The sequence below is a fragment of the Vicugna pacos genome, chromosome 18, assembly GCF_048564905.1.
Source record: "Vicugna pacos chromosome 18, VicPac4, whole genome shotgun sequence".
NCBI classification, from domain to species: Eukaryota; Metazoa; Chordata; class Mammalia; order Artiodactyla; family Camelidae; genus Vicugna; species Vicugna pacos.
In genome coordinates, this window is record NC_133004.1 from 2,059,587 (window position 1) to 2,069,814 (window position 10,228).

The window sequence follows — 10,228 nt, forward strand, 5'->3', positions numbered from 1 at the left end:
AGAATCCCTTAGCTTGTAATCCCTGAGTGTTTCCCTAGGACTGACTCTGAGAGAAACCTGGGGGTTGGGCTTTGAGGCCAAATAGTAGCGAGTGTCCCCGATGGACTGAGGAAGTATTTAGATGAATTCTCCATAAAGGGAAACACCTGAGCACCCATTCATCTGCGTGGAGTGGGGCTTCAAATCTCCCCACCACACAAGGTTGGGTTCCAGTATCCTGAGGGTGGGGTAGTTCCTCCAACTGACATCAGCGTCTTGGTTTGAATAGAATCCCTTTGCTTGTCTTCCCTGATGGTTTGCCTAGGCCAGTGTGTGGTTGAAAGTGGGATTTGGGATCTAAAACTAAGTATTAGCGTGTGCCTCTCCATGGGTAGTGGAGATGTTTAAACTACAACCCACAACTTGGGAATTACTGTGACCCCTGAAAAATGCGTGTGCTATGTTTCCCCACGTCCAGCACACACAGGAAGAAGTGTTCTGGGGTTCTGAGAGTGGGGAGGTTCCTCCAACAGACAGCAGCACCTGGGTTGTAATAGAATCCCTTAGCTTGACTTCCCTAAGTGTTTTCCGAGGCCTAGCAGTAAGCGATGGTGGGGGATGGGCTCTAAAGCCAAGTATTAGCGAGTGCATCTCTGTGGGTAGTGGAGGGTTTTAAACTACTTCCCCAACCTTGGAACACCTGTGCCCCATAAAGATGCGTGGAATCTGTTTCCCCACCTCCAGCACACACACGGAGACGTGCTCAGGTATCCTGATTATGGGGAGGCTCCTCCAAATGACAGCAGCGCCTGGGTTCTAAAAGAATCCCTTAGCTTGTCTTCCCTGATGGCATGCCTAGGCTGGAGAGTGGGGGAAAGTGGGGGTTGGGCTCTAAACCAAGTATAAGCGAGAGCCTATCCATGGGATGTGGGTTTTTAACCTACAACCCACAACCATGGAATAAATGTGCCCCCTGAAAGATGCTTTGACTGTTTCCCTACATCCAGCACACACACGAAGATGTGTTCTTGTATTCTGAGTGTGGGGATGTTCCTCAAACTGACAGCAGCACCTGGATTCTATTAGTATCACTTTGCTTCTGTTCCCTGTGTGTTCTTTTAGGCCAGGCCATGAGGGAAAGCTGGGGGTTGGGCTTGGAGGCCACGTAGCAGTGAGTGCCCCCTGATTCATTGAGGAAGTACTTAGAGGACTTCTCCCTAAAGGGAACACCTTTTCCTGCATTCATCTGGGTGCAGTGGGGCTGCACATCTCTCCCACACCTAAGAATGTGTTCTGGAATTCTGAGTGCAGGGAAGTTCCTCCAACTGACAGCAGCGCCTGGGTTCTAATTGAATCCCTTTGCTTGTCTTCCCTGATGGAAAGCCTAGGCGGGAGTGCGGGGGAAAGTGTGGTTTGGGCTCCAAAACCAAGTATTTGCGATGACCTCTCTATGGTTTGTGGAGGTGTTTAAACTACATCCCTAACCTGGGAACACCTGTGCCCCCATAAAGATCCGTGGAGTCTGTTTCCACACCTCCAGCACACACACGAACACTTGCACAGTTATCCTGAGAGTGGGCAGCCTCCTCCAACTGAGAGCAGGGCCTTGGTTCTTATAAAATCGCTTAACTTGTCTACCCTGTTTGGTTGCCTGATACGGAGTGCTGGGGAAAGGGTGGGTTGGGCTCTAAATCCAAGTATTAGCGAGTGCTTCTCCATGGGATTTGGAGGTTATTAACCAAAAGCCCACAACATGGGAATACCTGTGCTCCTTGAAAAAAGCGTGGACTCTGTATCCCCACCACCAGAACACACATGAAGAAGTTTTCTGCTATCCTGAGTGTGGGCTGGCAATTTCAGGTGACAGAAGCGGCTGGGTTCTAATAGAATCCCTTAGCTTGTAATCCCTGAGTGTTTCCCTAGGACTGACTCTGAGAGAAACCTGGGGGTTGGGCTTTGAGGCCAAATAGTAGCGAGTGTCCCCGATGGACTGAGGAAGTATTTAGATGAATTCTCCATAAAGGGAAACACCTGAGCACCCATTCATCTGCGTGGAGTGGGGCTTCAAATCTCCCCACCACACAAGGTTGGGTTCCAGTATCCTGAGGGTGGGGTAGTTCCTCCAACTGACATCAGCGTCTTGGTTTGAATAGAATCCCTTTGCTTGTCTTCCCTGATGGTTTGCCTAGGCCAGTGTGTGGTTGAAAGTGGGATTTGGGATCTAAAACTAAGTATTAGCGTGTGCCTCTCCATGGGTAGTGGAGATGTTTAAACTACAACCCACAACTTGGGAATTACTGTGACCCCTGAAAAATGCGTGTGCTTTGTTTCCCCACGTCCAGCACACACAGGAAGAAGTGTTCTGGGGTTCTGAGAGTGGGGAGGTTCCTCCAACAGACAGCAGCACCTGGGTTGTAATAGAATCCCTTAGCTTGACTTCCCTAAGTGTTTTCCTAGGCCTAGCAGTAAGCGATGGTGGGGGATGGGCTCTAAAGCCAAGTATTAGCGAGTGCATCTCTGTGGGTAGTGGAGGGTTTTAAACTACTTCCCCAACCTTGGAACACCTGTGCCCCATAAAGATGCGTGGAATCTGTTTCCCCACCTCCAGCACACACACGGAGACGTGCTCAGGTATCCTGATTGTGGGGAGGCTCCTCCAAATGACAGCAGCGCCTGGGTTCTAAAAGAATCCCTTAGCTTGTCTTCCCTGATGGCATGCCTAGGCTGGAGAGTGGGGGAAAGTGGGGGTTGGGCTCTAAACCAAGTATAAGCGAGAGCCTATCCATGGGATGTGGGTTTTTAACCTACAACCCACAACCATGGAATAAATGTGCCCCCTGAAAGATGCTTTGACTGTTTCCCTACATCCAGCACACACACGAAGATGTGTTCTTGTATTCTGAGTGTGGGGATGTTCCTCAAACTGACAGCAGCACCTGGATTCTATTAGTATCCCTTAGCTTCTGTTCCCTGAGTGTTCTTTTAGGCCAGGCCATGAGGGAAAGCTGGGGGTTGGGCTTGGAGGCCACGTAGCAGTGAGTGCCCCCTGATTCATTGAGGAAGTACTTAGAGGACTTCTCCCTAAAGGGAACACCTTTTCCTGCATTCATCTGGGGGCAGTGGGGCTGCACATCTCTCCCACACCTAAGAATGTGTTCTGGAATTCTGAGTGCAGGGAAGTTCCTCCAACTGACAGCAGCGCCTGGGTTCTAATTGAATCCCTTTGCTTGTCTTCCCTGATGGAAAGCCTAGGCGGGAGTGCAGGGGAAAGTGTGGTTTGGGCTCCAAAACCAAGTATTTGCGATGACCTCTCTATGGTTTGTGGAGGTGTTTAAACTACATCCCTAACCTGGGAACACCTGTGCCCCCATAAAGATCCGTGGAGTCTGTTTCCACACCTCCAGCACACACATGAACACTTGCACAGTTATCCTGAGAGTGGGCAGCCTCCTCCAACTGAGAGCAGGGCCTTGGTTCTTATAAAATCGCTTAACTTGTCTACCCTGTTTGGTTGCCTGATACGGAGTGCTGGGGAAAGGGTGGGTTGGGCTCTAAATCCAAGTATTAGCGAGTGCTTCTCCATGGGATTTGGAGGTTATTAACCAAAAGCCCACAACATGAGAATACCTGTGCTCCTTGAAAAAAGCGTGGACTCTGTATCCCCACCACCAGAACACACATGAAGAAGTTTTCTGCTATCCTGAGTGTGGGCTGGCAATTTCAGGTGACAGAAGCGGCTGGGTTCTAATAGAATCCCTTAGCTTGTAATCCCTGAGTGTTTCCCTAGGACTGACTCTGAGAGAAACCTGGGGGTTGGGCTTTGAGGCCAAATAGTAGCGAGTGTCCCCGATGGACTGAGGAAGTATTTAGATGAATTCTCCATAAAGGGAAACACCTGAGCACCCATTCATCTGCGTGGAGTGGGGCTTCAAATCTCCCCACCACACAAGGTTGGGTTCCAGTATCCTGAGGGTGGGGTAGTTCCTCCAACTGACATCAGCGTCTTGGTTTGAATAGAATCCCTTTGCTTGTCTTCCCTGATGGTTTGCCTAGGCCAGTGTGTGGTTGAAAGTGGGATTTGGGATCTAAAACTAAGTATTAGCGTGTGCCTCTCCATGGGTAGTGGAGATGTTTAAACTACAACCCACAACTTGGGAATTACTGTGACCCCTGAAAAATGCGTGTGCTATGTTTCCCCACGTCCAGCACACACAGGAAGAAGTGTTCTGGGGCTCTGAGAGTGGGGAGGTTCCGCCAACAGACAGCAGCACCTGGGTTGTAATAGAATCCCTTAGCTTGACTTCCCTAAGTGTTTTCCTAGGCCTAGCAGTAAGCGATGGTGGGGGATGGGCTCTAAAGCCAAGTATTAGCGAGTGCATCTCTGTGGGTAGTGGAGGGTTTTAAACTACTTCCCCAACCTTGGAACACCTGTGCCCCATAAAGATGCGTGGAATCTGTTTCCCCACCTCCAGCACACACACGGAGACGTGCTCAGGTATCCTGATTGTGGGGAGGCTCCTCCAAATGACAGCAGTGCCTGCGTTCTAAAAGAATCCCTTAGCTTGTCTTCCCTGATGGCATGCCTAGGCTGGAGAGTGGGGGAAAGTGGGGGTTGGGCTCTAAACCAAGTATAAGCGAGAGCCTATCCATGGGATGTGGGTTTTTAACCTACAACCCACAACCATGGAATAAATGTGCCCCCTGAAAGATGCTTTGACTGTTTCCCTACATCCAGCACACACACGAAGATGTGTTCTTGTATTCTGAGTGTGGGGATGTTCCTCAAACTGACAGCAGCACCTGGATTCTATTAGTATCCCTTAGCTTCTGTTCCCTGAGTGTTCTTTTAGGCCAGGCCATGAGGGAAAGCTGGGGGTTGGGCTTGGAGGCCACGTAGCAGTGAGTGCCCCCTGATTCATTGAGGAAGTACTTAGAGGACTTCTCCCTAAAGGGAACAGCTTTTCCTGCATTTATCTGGGTGCAGTGGGGCTGCACATCTCTCCCACACCTAAGAATGTGTTCTGGAATTCTGAGTGCAGGGAAGTTCCTCCAACTGACAGCAGCGCCTGGGTTCTAATTGAATCCCTTTGCTTGTCTTCCCTGATGGAAAGCCTAGGCGGGAGTGCGGGGGAAAGTGTGGTTTGGGCTCCAAAACCAAGTATTTGCGATGACCTCTCTATGGTTTGTGGAGGTGTTTAAACTACATCCCTAACCTGGGAACACCTGTGCCCCCATAAAGATCCGTGGAGTCTGTTTCCACACCTCCAGCACACACACGAACACTTGCACAGTTATCCTGAGAGTGGGCAGCCTCCTCCAACTGAGAGCAGGGCCTTGGTTCTTATAAAATCGCTTAACTTGTCTACCCTGTTTGGTTGCCTGATACGGAGTGCTGGGGAAAGGGTGGGTTGGGCTCTAAATCCAAGTATTAGCGAGTGCTTCTCCATGGGATTTGGAGGTTATTAACCAAAAGCCCACAACATGGGAATACCTGTGCTCCTTGAAAAAAGCGTGGACTCTGTATCCCCACCACCAGAACACACATGAAGAAGTTTTCTGCTATCCTGAGTGTGGGCTGGCAATTTCAGGTGACAGAAGCGGCTGGGTTCTAATAGAATCCCTTAGCTTGTAATCCCTGAGTGTTTCCCTAGGACTGACTCTGAGAGAAACCTGGGGGTTGGGCTTTGAGGCCAAATAGTAGCGAGTGTCCCCGATGGACTGAGGAAGTATTTAGATGAATTCTCCATAAAGGGAAACACCTGAGCACCCATTCATCTGCGTGGAGTGGGGCTTCAAATCTCCCCACCACACAAGGTTGGGTTCCAGTATCCTGAGGGTGGGGTAGTTCCTCCAACTGACATCAGCGTCTTGGTTTGAATAGAATCCCTTTGCTTGTCTTCCCTGATGGTTTGCCTAGGCCAGTGTGTGGTTGAAAGTGGGATTTGGGATCTAAAACTAAGTATTAGCGTGTGCCTCTCCATGGGTAGTGGAGATGTTTAAACTACAACCCACAACTTGGGAATTACTGTGACCCCTGAAAAATGCGTGTGCTATGTTTCCCCACGTCCAGCACACACAGGAAGAAGTGTTCTGGGGCTCTGAGAGGGGGGGGGGTTCCTCCAACAGACAGCAGCACCTGGGTTGTAATAGAATCCCTTAGCTTGACTTCCCTAAGTGTTTTCCTAGGCCTAGCAGTAAGCGATGGTGGGGGATGGGCTCTAAAGCCAAGTATTAGCGAGTGCATCTCTGTGGGTAGTGGAGGGTTTTAAACTACTTCCCCAACCTTGGAACACCTGTGCCCCATAAAGATGCGTGGAATCTGTTTCCCCACCTCCAGCACACACACGGAGACGTGCTCAGGTATCCTGATTATGGGGAGGCTCCTCCAAATGACAGCAGCGCCTGGGTTCTAAAAGAATCCCTTAGCTTGTCTTCCCTGATGGCATGCCTAGGCTGGAGAGTGGGGGAAAGTGGGGGTTGGGCTCTAAACCAAGTATAAGCGAGAGCCTATCCATGGGATGTGGGTTTTTAACCTACAACCCACAACCATGGAATAAATGTGCCCCCTGAAAGATGCTTTGACTGTTTCCCTACATCCAGCACACACACGAAGATGTGTTCTTGTATTCTGAGTGTGGGGATGTTCCTCAAACTGACAGCAGCACCTGGATTCTATTAGTATCCCTTAGCTTCTGTTCCCTGTGTGTTCTGTTAGGCCAGGCCATGAGGGAAAGCTAGGGGTTGGGCTTGGAGGCCACGTAGCAGTGAGTGCCCCCTGATTCATTGAGGAAGTACTTAGAGGACTTCTCCCTAAAGGGAACACCTTTTCCTGCATTCATCTGGGTGCAGTGGGGCTGCACATCTCTCCCACACCTAAGAATGTGTTCTGGAATTCTGAGTGCAGGGAAGTTCCTCCAACTGACAGCAGCGCCTGGGTTCTAATTGAATCCCTTTGCTTGTCTTCCCTGATGGAAAGCCTAGGCGGGAGTGCGGGGGAAAGTGTGGTTTGGGCTCCAAAACCAAGTATTTGCGATGACTTCTCTATGGTTTGTGGAGGTGTTTAAACTACATCCCTAACCTGGGAACACCTGTGCCCCCATAAAGATCCGTGGAGTCTGTTTCCACACCTCCAGCACACACACGAACACTTGCACAGTTATCCTGAGAGTGGGCAGCCTCCTCCAACTGAGAGCAGGGCCTTGGTTCTTATAAAATCGCTTAACTTGTCTACCCTGTTTGGTTGCCTGATACGGAGTGCTGGGGAAAGGGTGGGTTGGGCTCTAAATCCAAGTATTAGCGAGTGCTTCTCCATGGGATTTGGAGGTTATTAACCAAAAGCCCACAACATGGGAATACCTGTGCTCCTTGAAAAAAGCGTGGACTCTGTATCCCCACCACCAGAACACACATGAAGAAGTTTTCTGCTATCCTGAGTGTGGGCTGGCAATTTCAGGTGACAGAAGCGGCTGGGTTCTAATAGAATCCCTTAGCTTGTAATCCCTGAGTGTTTCCCTAGGACTGACTCTGAGAGAAACCTGGGGATTGGGCTTTGAGGCCAAATAGTAGCGAGTGTCCCCGATGGACTGAGGAAGTATTTAGATGAATTCTCCATAAAGGGAAACACCTGAGCACCCATTCATCTGCGTGGAGTGGGGCTTCAAATCTCCCCACCACACAAGGTTGGGTTCCAGTATCCTGAGGGTGGGGTAGTTCCTCCAACTGACATCAGCGTCTTGGTTTGAATAGAATCCCTTTGCTTGTCTTCCCTGATGGTTTGCCTAGGCCAGTGTGTGGTTGAAAGTGGGATTTGGGATCTAAAACTAAGTATTAGCGTGTGCCTCTCCATGGGTAGTGGAGATGTTTAAACTACAACCCACAACTTGGGAATTACTGTGACCCCTGAAAAATGCGTGTGCTTTGTTTCCCCACGTCCAGCACACACAGGAAGAAGTGTTCTGGGGTTCTGAGAGTGGGGAGGTTCCTCCAACAGACAGCAGCACCTGGGTTGTAATAGAATCCCTTAGCTTGACTTCCCTAAGTGTTTTCCTAGGCCTAGCAGTAAGCGATGGTGGGGGATGGGCTCTAAAGCCAAGTATTAGCGAGTGCATCTCTGTGGGTAGTGGAGGGTTTTAAACTACTTCCCCAACCTTGGAACACCTGTGCCCCATAAAGATGCGTGGAATCTGTTTCCCCACCTCCAGCACACACACGGAGACGTGCTCAGGTATCCTGATTGTGGGGAGGCTCCTCCAAATGACAGCAGCGCCTGGGTTCTAAAAGAATCCCTTAGCTTGTCTTCCCTGATGGCATGCCTAGGCTGGAGAGTGGGGGAAAGTGGGGGTTGGGCTCTAAACCAAGTATAAGCGAGAGCCTATCCATGGGATGTGGGTTTTTAACCTACAACCCACAACCATGGAATAAATGTGCCCCCTGAAAGATGCTTTGACTGTTTCCCTACATCCAGCACACACACGAAGATGTGTTCTTGTATTCTGAGTGTGGAGTTGTTCCTCAAACTGACAGCAGCACCTGGATTCTATTAGTATCCCTTAGCTTCTGTTCCCTGAGTGTTCTTTTAGGCCAGGCCATGAGGGAAAGCTGGGGGTTGGGCTTGGAGGCCACGTAGCATTGAGTGCCCCCTGATTCATTGAGGAAGTACTTAGAGGACTTCTCCCTAAATGGAACAGCTTTTCCTGCATTTATCTGGGTGCAGTGGGGCTGCACATCTCTCCCACACCTAAGAATGTGTTCTGGAATTCTGAGTGCAGGGACGTTCCTCCAACTGACAGCAGCGCCTGGGTTCTAATTGAATCCCTTTGCTTGTCTTCCCTGATGGAAAGCCTAGGCGGGAGTGCGGGGGAAAGTGTGGTTTGGGCTCCAAAACCAAGTATTTGCGATGACCTCTCTATGGTTTGTGGAGGTGTTTAAACTACATCCCTAACCTGGGAACACCTGTGCCCCCATAAAGATCCGTGGAGTCTGTTTCCACACCTCCAGCACACACACGAACACTTGCACAGTTATCCTGAGAGTGGGCAGCCTCCTCCAACTGAGAGCAGGGCCTTGGTTCTTATAAAATCGCTTAACTTGTCTACCCTGTTTGGTTGCCTGATACGGAGTGCTGGGGAAAGGGTGGGTTGGGCTCTAAATCCAAGTATTAGCGAGTGCTTCTCCATGGGATTTGGAGGTTATTAACCAAAAGCCCACAACATGGGAATACCTGTGCTCCTTGAAAAAAGCGTGGACTCTGTATCCCCACCACCAGAACACACATGAAGAAGTTTTCTGCTATCCTGAGTGTGGGCTGGCAATTTCAGGTGACAGAAGCGGCTGGGTTCTAATAGAATCCCTTAGCTTGTAATCCCTGAGTGTTTCCCTAGGACTGACTCTGAGAGAAACCTGGGGGTTGGGCTTTGAGGCCAAATAGTAGCGAGTGTCCCCGATGGACTGAGGAAGTATTTAGATGAATTCTCCATAAAGGGAAACACCTGAGCACCCATTCATCTGCGTGGAGTGGGGCTTCAAATCTCCCCACCACACAAGGTTGGGTTCCAGTATCCTGAGGGTGGGGTAGTTCCTCCAACTGACATCAGCGTCTTGGTTTGAATAGAATCCCTTTGCTTGTCTTCCCTGATGGTTTGCCTAGGCCAGTGTGTGGTTGAAAGTGGGATTTGGGATCTAAAACTAAGTATTAGCGTGTGCCTCTCCATGGGTAGTGGAGATGTTTAAACTACAACCCACAACTTGGGAATTACTGTGACCCCTGAAAAATGCGTGTGCTATGTTTCCCCACGTCCAGCACACACAGGAAGAAGTGTTCTGGGGCTCTGAGAGTCGGGAGGTTCCTCCAACAGACAGCAGCACCTGGGTTGTAATAGAATCCCTTAGCTTGACTTCCCTAAGTGTTTTCCTAGGCCTAGCAGTAAGCGATGGTGGGGGATGGGCTCTAAAGCCAAGTATTAGCGAGTGCATCTCTGTGGGTAGTGGAGGGTTTTAAACTACTTCCCCAACCTTGGAACACCTGTGCCCCATAAAGATGCGTGGAATCTGTTTCCCCACCTCCAGCACACACACGGAGACGTGCTCAGGTATCCTGATTATGGGGAGGCTCCTCCAAATGACAGCAGCGCCTGGGTTCTAAAAGAATCCCTTAGCTTGTCTTCCCTGATGGCATGCCTAGGCTGGAGAGTGGGGGAAAGTGGGGGTTGGGCTCTAAACCAAGTATAAGCGAGAGCCTATCCATGGGATG